Here is a 9,605-nt window from a genome sequence, read left to right as displayed (position 1 = left end):
GTTTGTGTGTTGTGTGCTGTATGCTCTGTGTTTGATGTTGTGGTTTCATGAATGTGAGGTGTCGGTGTTTTGAGGGTTTCGGCTTTATACTGTCGAAATGCTGAAATTCGATATTTCAGCATTTCGGCAATATGAAGTGAAATTATATATATATATATATATATATATATATATATATATATATATATATATATATATATATATATATATATATATATAGGCCCGACATCAGATTATTGAAGTTTCGAAACACCGACAACGCAGATGACCGACAAGGTGAGAACCACGGACTTGGTAAGTGTGCGATAGAGTGAGGATTTAGTGTTAGGAGTGGACAGGTAAGTGTGCGATAGTGAGGGACTGTGGTTTAGGGTGGGTTAAGTGAGTTAGGGTTAGGGTGCAGGTAGGGTGTGTGCGATAGTGAGGGACTGTGGGTTTAGGGGTGGGTTAAGTGAGTTAGGGGTAGGGTGCAGGTAGGGTGAGTATGCGGTAGTGTCGGACCTTGGGGTTAGGGGTGGGTAAGTGAGTTAGGGTTAGGGTGCAGGTAGGGTGAGTGTAAGGTAGTGTCGGACCTTGGGGTTAGGGTGGGTAAGTGAGTTAGGGTTAGGGTGCAGGTAGGGTAAGTGCGGTAGTGTCGGACCTTAGGGTTAGGGTTTGGGTTAGGGATAGTGGATATGTTATGTAGTGTACTGTGTTGTTTACGTGTAGTGTGTTGGTGTAATGGTTTTCGTGTTTTGCGTTGTCGGTATTTTTGTTGTCGGTCTTTTGGTGTCGGTGATTTGTGTGTCGGCTGAACGCGATTTCAGGCATCTGAAGGTGATCCATATATATATATATATATATATATATATATATATATATATATATATATATATCTATATATATATATATATATAGGCCCCTATCAGATTATTGAAGTTTCAAAAAATCATATCGGCAAGACCATATAATTGAAGTTCTGAAACTTCAAACATTTTGAATGGAGATCTCTGTACAGTGCTGAATGGTAAATTTACCATTTCCAACAATGTAGTGCAATCTTGGAGTTGGTATATTTAATTAGCAGGGGCTGTGAGGAGGTCCATATGTGCTTGCCCCCTTGCAGAAACATTAATAATAGAATTGTTTTGTTTTTTATTATTTTTTTTTTTTATGTTCAAAGTTCCGAAACTACTGTCATATGGTCTTGGCCATATGAATTTCGAAGTTATGGAACTTTAATAATCTGACATATATCCATATACATATATGTATGTATATGTATATATGGGTTCCCTTTAGAATCTCAAAAAACTGAAATACCGAATTTCAGTTTTTTGAGATTCTAATCCCGAATGCTCGGAATCACGAAACACCAGAAGCACGAAATTTGAAATCCCGAAGTTCAGAGCTTCTGGTGTTGCAGTGTATGAATGGATGTAAGTGCAGGTAAGTTTGTATGAGTGTGTAGGTTATGTGCTGTAGTGTATGTTAGTGTGTGTTTTGGTTGTGATGTGTGTGTGCAAGGGGCTGTGAAATGTGTGGGTGTGAGTTGCCTATGTGTGTGTGATTGTGTGGTCTCGGAGTTAGAATATATAAGTAGGGGTGTGTGGGGGGTTTCTAGTGTAGGTTAGTTTTGTTTGCGTGGGGGGCAATTGTGTGTATGTGAGTGTTTTTATGTAAGTGTTGGGATTTTGAATTTCACGGTTATGGGCATTCGGGATTGTGGTGTTTCGGCTTTATGATCTCGATATTTTGAAATTCGGTATTTCAGAATTTTGATATTATAAAGTGAACCCGTATATATATATATATATATATATATATATATATATATATATATATATATATATATATGAGTCTACTTCTATTAGCTGACAGCCCATTTGAAACCCATCATTGACAGCTCATTTCATTGACAAACATTCTAGGTGGGGGCTGCGCCCCCAATGTGGGGGCTGCCCCACACACCCTAACTATATATAACAACTCCACAGTTGCACAACAGTGGGGAGGGGGGCAAAACCCAGGTTTTTGCCTTGAATACTTTTGTCAATGAAATGAGCTGTCAACGAAATGGGTTTCAGTGAAATGGGCTGTCAGCGAATAGAAGTAGACCCATATATATATATATATATATATATATATATATATATATATTCCATTTGAGTGAATGTTTATTTGATTTACAAGTCATCTAAAAGAAGTGCCATAATCACAGTTGATTTATTGATAGTCTCCACTACATTCTACCAGTTATAACTCTGATAATTAAGACATTTTATAATTGCCTGATCACTGGTATTAGTTTCCTCATGCATTATTAATTAATACTACAGATTGCTTTAGTAGAGTGTGTTGGGTTGTGCAAGCTGACGGTACATTTCCTGTACTTTCTACCTGTCTTCCACTGTGGAGCTGATAAATATTCCCCTTTGTGCAAGTATAGTCCCACTCTTCTGATAACTGTAAGTACAGTTCTTACACTTTCAAATGGCACTCGTATGTACATACACACATGCAAGTATTTGTGAGTGTTTAGAATAGCCTGGTATAAATATCTTTTACTATGGAGTTAGGGAACAAGTTATCTTATCTTGCAGTACAAGGTATTTCAAGAATTCAACTTCATTATATGAAAGATTAAACCCTGACTATGACTCCTATAACTGGGGTTCAGTTTGCAGCTTTAGCATAGGAGAAGGTGACAGGGATAACTGATGAGTGAAAGAGCTCTGTCTGCTCACCACTCTTGAGGGGGAGAGATGGGTATTTGCCCTGGAATGCACTTCTAGTATGAATTCTCCAGTGGAGATTGAAGAAACTTATGAGGGCACCTTATTTCTTGGGGTGTGAATGTCTGCAGGCTTATGTCACTTGGGAATGTTACAATTATATATAAAGTCCTTTGCATGACTATCAAAAGAATGTTAACTAAGTATACATGGACAGTTAGAACTTAAAAAAAAATCCCTAAATCCACCATGGATTATGGAACCACTCCAGGTGAAGGGAATGGATGCATTATTGGGACTTTACACTGGGAAGAATGAACAAGTCAGTAGAACATTTATAGGAAATGATTTTGGGCCAGGTGTGGGGGTCAGTCTAGAACCAAACAAAACTATTCCAATTTTTTTGTTTGGTTGTTTGACTTAACAAAAAAATGACTAGTGTTTCCTGTTGACTTCAATGGCTGTATTAATTCACAACATTTTGCTAAATAGGGCTTTAGTTAGTTGTTGCAGGTTTTCATGAAATAATTTTTTGTGTCAGTTAAGTTTTTGATGCTTTTTGTAGAATAGTGAGAGTTATTCTAAGATTTGTCAGTTTTGAAGTTGTTACTTTTAGTTATTTTTAACTTGATTTTCTCCTTTTGCTAGTGCTATTATTCTCCATTTGGCGTGAGCCATAACTAGGGAAGGCAAAAGTTAGCGGCTTCCCTGGGAACAAGATGTTACAAGCATAACTGGCAAGTGCTGGTGTTGTGGTTGTTGTACCAGCAATGATGTGATTGAAATGAACACTGATTCTACATTCACAGTTACTGCTGAGGCTCTAGTAACAGGGGGAAGCCTGAACATTCTTTTGGAAGAGTTTTTGTTGTTGTTTGTTTCTGAGCATTGAGTTTATGACACACTAGTTCAGGGTACTTTTGAGGGCACCAGATAACATAGCTGTAATTCTACATTTGGCCACTTGTACTCAGTGTTTTTATTTTATTTTATTATTTTATTTTCACCATTTTTGTTCTAATATGAATAAATGAATGAATTTATTGCAGTTGATTCAGACTGACAAAGTTATATTTTTGCTCTGTATTTTTTAATTTTAGACAATAGTGAATGAATTTATTTTGTTTACCCAGAAATGATGGAAGATGTTTTCCATATTTTAATTAATTCATTTAATTTTATTTTTAAATAAGTATGCATATATATAATGTGTGTTTATGTGTGTGTGTGTGTGCGTGTGTGTGTGTGTGTGTGTGTGTGTGTGTGTGTGTGTGTGTGTGTGTGTGTATATACATGTACACACACACACACACACACACACACACACATATATATATATATATATATATATAAAAAGAGAGAGAGAGAGAGAGAGAGAGAGATATTCTGCTACTTATGTCAAACTGTACTTTGGTTGTCAGTTTAGTTTGCACCATTTGGTTGAACTTGAAGGCTCTTGTTGCAAAAGGAGAAGCTGAGAACAGAAAACAATAGTAATGCGGTCCAATTTAAACTGAATAATTTTAATTCTGTCCTGATCTCTACCACTTCCATTGTCAGTTTCAGGCATCAAAGAATCCAATGATTTCTGGGGGCCCCTCTAGTCCTGGGGGGGGGGCAACCACAGCATGTTATCTTATTTTAGTATTTTGTTACATGTTGATCAGACTTGTCTAGTTCATAAACCTAAGGTGATAACAATAGCTGTTAGGATAAACAATCCTAAGGCTTGACCACTACTTCTCCTTTAAAATCCAAAGATATATCTGGTTGTAGTAGCAGTGTTTTGTCAAATAGCAGACTTCATCATTTAATTAAATGTTTTACCACTGATGTTGGGCCCTTGATTTAATTAACTCCTGCTTGTGGGCTTCTCTCCACTAATGTTAACATCATACCCATGGCTGAAGGAGAAAGGGGAGCCAATCATCCCTGACTATGTGGGGGCCATGTAAAAGATGCTGTTGGTTGGAAGCAAATCAGGAGAAAAATAATTCCATTCTCTGATTATGTATTTTGTCTTAAACAGGGTCATAATATGACAATGACTGGATAAAGTCAATAATCAGTAAATGAACATGAGCGAGGTAAGCACTAGGGATCAGTAAGTCATAGTGCCTGATCTCAGTGACTACCTGGGATTTAAGAAGAGCAGATACTTCCCAATTTCAGAGATGGTTTTCTCTTTCAAGCAATAAATAAATAGCAGTAAGACACACAGGTAGTATGCCTCTCAACTTCCTTGCTCAAGAATTCTTTGCAAAACCAAACACAATGCCAAAATAAGGACTTAAAGACAGCAGCACATTTTGAATATTGCCCAATTCACTTTAAAAGTTAATAGAATAACCCATTTTGCATCAGAAAGCATTTTTTGTGGATAATATGAAGTATGAAACCCTGATGTCTGACAATATTGTCTGTCTATAATCTTGAATGATTTACCAACAATTATTTTTTTTATGAAGGAAAGGGCAAAATATTAGGCACAATCAGGGACATATTGTGAAATCAAGGACAGCACTAGGTATGCATTATTCCTCAACAAGGTGAATAAACATGACCTATGTGAGTCTTCATGCCCTTTTTTCTATGTGTGTGTGTCTGTCAATGTGCTCTGGTTTCCTCCAGTACATCTTGCAAGTTTCCCTAAGGGTGTGTGTGTGTGTGTGTGTGTGTGTGTGTGTGTGTGTGTGTGTGTGTGTGTGTGTGTGTGTGTGTGTGTGTGTGTGTGTGTGTGTGTGTGTGTGTGTGTGTGTGTGTGTGTGTCAAAAACTGTTACTGATTTTTATCTGTGCATACAGATAATTGCTAGCCACATACATAACTCTTCTAGGTAGCAGTATAAAAATGCAATTAACAAGCTTTTTAAAATAGAAAATATATCACAGAATATTCAAACCTTTAGTCCATTTTCATCCAGACTATATGTTTGACATGGACTTAGAGGTGGCCTTTGTCCTCAACCACACTAATTATAAAATCAGCCCTTTTCAGAGATGTGTAAAGAAGGTTGTTGTTGTAGTTTGTTTATGTGTGTGTGTGTGTGTATGTATGTGTGTGTGTGTGTGTGTGTGTGTGTGTGTGTGTGTGTGTGTGTGTGTGTGTGTGTGTGTGTTTGTGTGTGGGAGGGATGCTCGAGATGGTATGGTCATTATTTCTTTAATTTTTTTCACAATCAAATCTCAGAGTTGTGGACAGAAGGTCAGTATATTTTGTTTTGTGGCTGGGAATGTGAGGTTATTGTTTGTTTTACTTGTCTTACAGACCTCAAATGTGTGCAAGAAAGGTTAATATAGTTTGTGTAGGGGCAGTGTACTGTCTAGGAGCAACAAGTTGGAATATTTTGCTGTGACTATTAGTTTCTTTCACTTTTCTCACAATCACACATCAGGGTAGTATACAGGTGGCTACCTTTTGGAAGATAGGGGCGAGTAGTGAGGAGGCACTCTATGTTTACTTATAATGGAAGTCAACTGAATTCATGCCTGTGGTCATTTGAACCCCCATTGCCATCCCAGCCTAAAGCCAGAAGGATGTACAGATGGTGACTGCTTCTTTTTTTGTGGGAGTGTTGTTAGGAAGTCAGACAGAATTCACACATAGGATTTATATATCCTCTCAAGCATTTGTCTTGCTAGTTTGTTATGAGCTACTATTTTGTCAGCTTTGAATATTATTTTTGGGCACAATATATGCTTTCCTTGAAAGAAAAATAATAAGACCGAAATTATTGTTCTGCTCATGATTTTTATTCAGGCTACCACTGAAACATTTTTTTTTGGAAAATGCGGTAAAATGCACCTCAGAGCATCTATAACTTTATGGCTTCTGGGGGCCTGGCAGGCTCCAGACTCCCAGCTTAAACTGTTTATTTCTTACACTTTCATTACTGTGTTGTCTTGGTCAGGTAAATGATGGTGAAAGAATGCATGAAAAAGTAAAATTGAGCAGCAGCAGCACTGAATTTCTTTTATTAATTATAATTTTTGTTCAATCCTTCACAGATGGAAAGGTTGTAGAAATGCAAAATGCACTTCAGAGTACTTATAAATCCATGTGCTCTTGAAAAAAGCTGAAGAGTAAGGCAAAATGTGAGAAAAGAAAAAGTAATGTGCATGATGTGAGGAGCCAATGATGGGGAGAAAACAGGGTGTGGGGGTGGCACTAGTGGATGTGTGCTGGGCTGAAAAAGTCAGCAGTGAGGGTGCCATGGAGCCGTTTAGCTACAGCACCATTTCACCTAAAACCAGCCATATACATAGGATTGTTATAATGTATCATCATTGCAACTATATGCCAGTCACTGTGACTGACTCCCTGTGAGATGAGTTAACATGTAGTTGCAGTTACTTCTGTACATGCTACTCCTAAAACTCTCCAGCAAGAATTTCAAGTTTGTTTAGCAGAAGTGGCTCTGAGAAGATGATACTTAGAGTGGAAGTGTCCACGGGCCTCCAACATGACACTTGTTACAGACCTCCAAAATTCTAACACCAGCTGTGACTGCTGCCACATTTGAGGCAGTATGTGAAAGGGAGCTGTGTCATATTTTAAATCAGCCTGCAAAGAAATGTAATTTTAATCTGAAACCTTTTGAAAGAGACACTTTGAATAAAAGTATGGCAGATCTTACTAGGTGTTTTATGAAAACTAATAAAGATGTTGCTCTATTATTAATGGGAACTAGGAGATATCTGCTCAGAATTGAATAGATATTATCTGATGTTAACTGTTATAGACTAGTGAACATGTACATATTAACAAAGCATACACCAAAAGGTTCTTAGGTTCATAGGATGTTACTAGGCTAAAGGCCCTAGGGCCTTTACAAGCCTAACCATGTTATACCCATGTTCCCTAATTCACCTTAGGCCATCTTGGACTGGAAGGGGCCTCTCTGAAGTTTTGTGAGAGAATTGTGTTTGACTGGCACCTGACTGGTAAAGGGAGGCCAGTCTAGGGCTTGGACTAAGCATCCTCATTGGTTCTTTTGAATTTTGTTAGAGTTTTTTTTTTCAAGTTGTATCTTCTGGAATTTAGGCCTTGCATCTGAGTAGGTTTTTGCTTGTTTGTACCGAGCTGAACTGCGGTGGGCTACCACCAGCCACAACTCTGAGCTAAGATACCAGAGACTAGAGGCTTCTGAGCTTCAAAAAAAAACATAAGTTGCCTGTTTTTTGCTTATTATACTATTTACTGCACTTTTTATTGACTGTTGTCTACTTTTATACTGTATTTATTTACTGTGTACTAAACTACACTGTTACACTGCAATTGCCTGCCAAACTGTGCCTGTAAAAATCCAATTGTATTGCTGTTTTCACTGATTAGCAAGCTTTTGTGTTGTTTCTACTGATTGTTGAGTATTTACTGGTATTTTGTCACTGTTTTAAAGGTATCTGCTCTGAATGCTCTGGTTTTCCCACCAAGCAGTACTTAATTAATTGATCCATTAACTGTATAAATCATTCTTTAGAGCCAGTCTAGGACTTGGAATATACATCCTCATTGGTCCTAACTTCTGGTATTTACGCTGTATCTGAGCAGATTTCTGCTTATTTGTACTGAGCTGAACTGAGGTGGGCTACCAGCCACAACTCAGAGATGTCAGTTGACTAGAGGCTTCTGGGCTTTCAAAAACCTATAAGTTACCTGTTTTGTTTTACTTATTTATAACAATTTACTGCACCTTTTATTGACTGCCACCTACTTTTATACGGTATTTATTTACTGTGTACTAAACTACACTTTATACTGCAATTGCATGCTACACTGTGCCTGTAAAATTACATTTTATTGCTGTTTAGCAAGCTTTATTCTTGTTTCCACTGTTTAAGTATTTAGTTGTATTTTTTTTTACAGTTTTAAAGCTATCTGCTCTGCTTGATCTAATTTTCCCACCAAACAGTATTTAACTGATCTGTTAACTGTTTAAAATCATTCTTCAGAGCCTCCTGGCTGATTTTTTGCTGTTTTAAATTTTTTATTTTTAGTGTCTCACTATTTTTTCTGTTGTGTTAAATATTCTCTAGTGTTTCCCACTGAAACTAGGGTAACTATTAGCTGTAGCATAGTCTGGATCCAAGCTTACTGCTTCTGGAACTGTAATGCTTTGTTTGTTTTGAACAAATTTTCCAGGCCATACTGGATTGGAAGGGGCCTATCTGCACTTTTGTGAGAGAATTGTGTTTGATTGGCAGCTGACTGGTAAAGTGAGGATTTTCTAGGGCTTGGAATAAGCACCTTCATTGGCTCTTTTGAATTTTAATAGGGATTTTTTTCAGGTTTTAGCTTCTGGTATTTAGGCCCTACATCTGAGCAGGTTTCTGCTTGTTTGTGCATCATGCAGCACCATGCACTGCCTTGCAATTGTGTGCCAAAGCAGGACAGTTAAATTCAAAAATTTTCCCTTAAAACCCAAACAAAAATAGCTAGTCACTGAGCTCTTCCATAATCATTTCTGAAAAGTCACCCCTAGTGACAACAGTCTTCAACTTAGCATTATGGATAGTTGAACTACCCTTGTTTTTCTTGCCAGCCTTTTTGACTTGGATCTCTTGAGGTAGTGTAGCAATTGCCTCATGTGCACAAACAATCCTTTACTAATAACATAGTCTAGTACAGAGTGTGAGAGATGTATTTGCACCAAGAATCTAAAACCCATGCTCTCTCTCACTCAAACAAATAACATGGAGAAGGTTGTCAATTCACCCACCACTACATATTCACGTAGTACCACAACTCCTACACATACCACTACTCATACACATAATATGCATGAAACACATAAATCCATATACATGGAGGTTCTCTCAAAAAATGTAATGAAATACAAGAAACCTCCAAAACACTAGTCTGCTACAGCTAACACAGTCACCACAGCACTCA

Source organism: Protopterus annectens, chromosome 5.part0, assembly GCF_019279795.1.
Source record: "Protopterus annectens isolate FY-2018-M chromosome 5.part0, PAN1.0, whole genome shotgun sequence".
Lineage (NCBI taxonomy): Eukaryota > Metazoa > Chordata > Ceratodontiformes > Protopteridae > Protopterus > Protopterus annectens.
The sequence above is the reverse complement of the archived record's forward strand: the minus strand, read 5'-3'. Positions refer to the sequence as shown.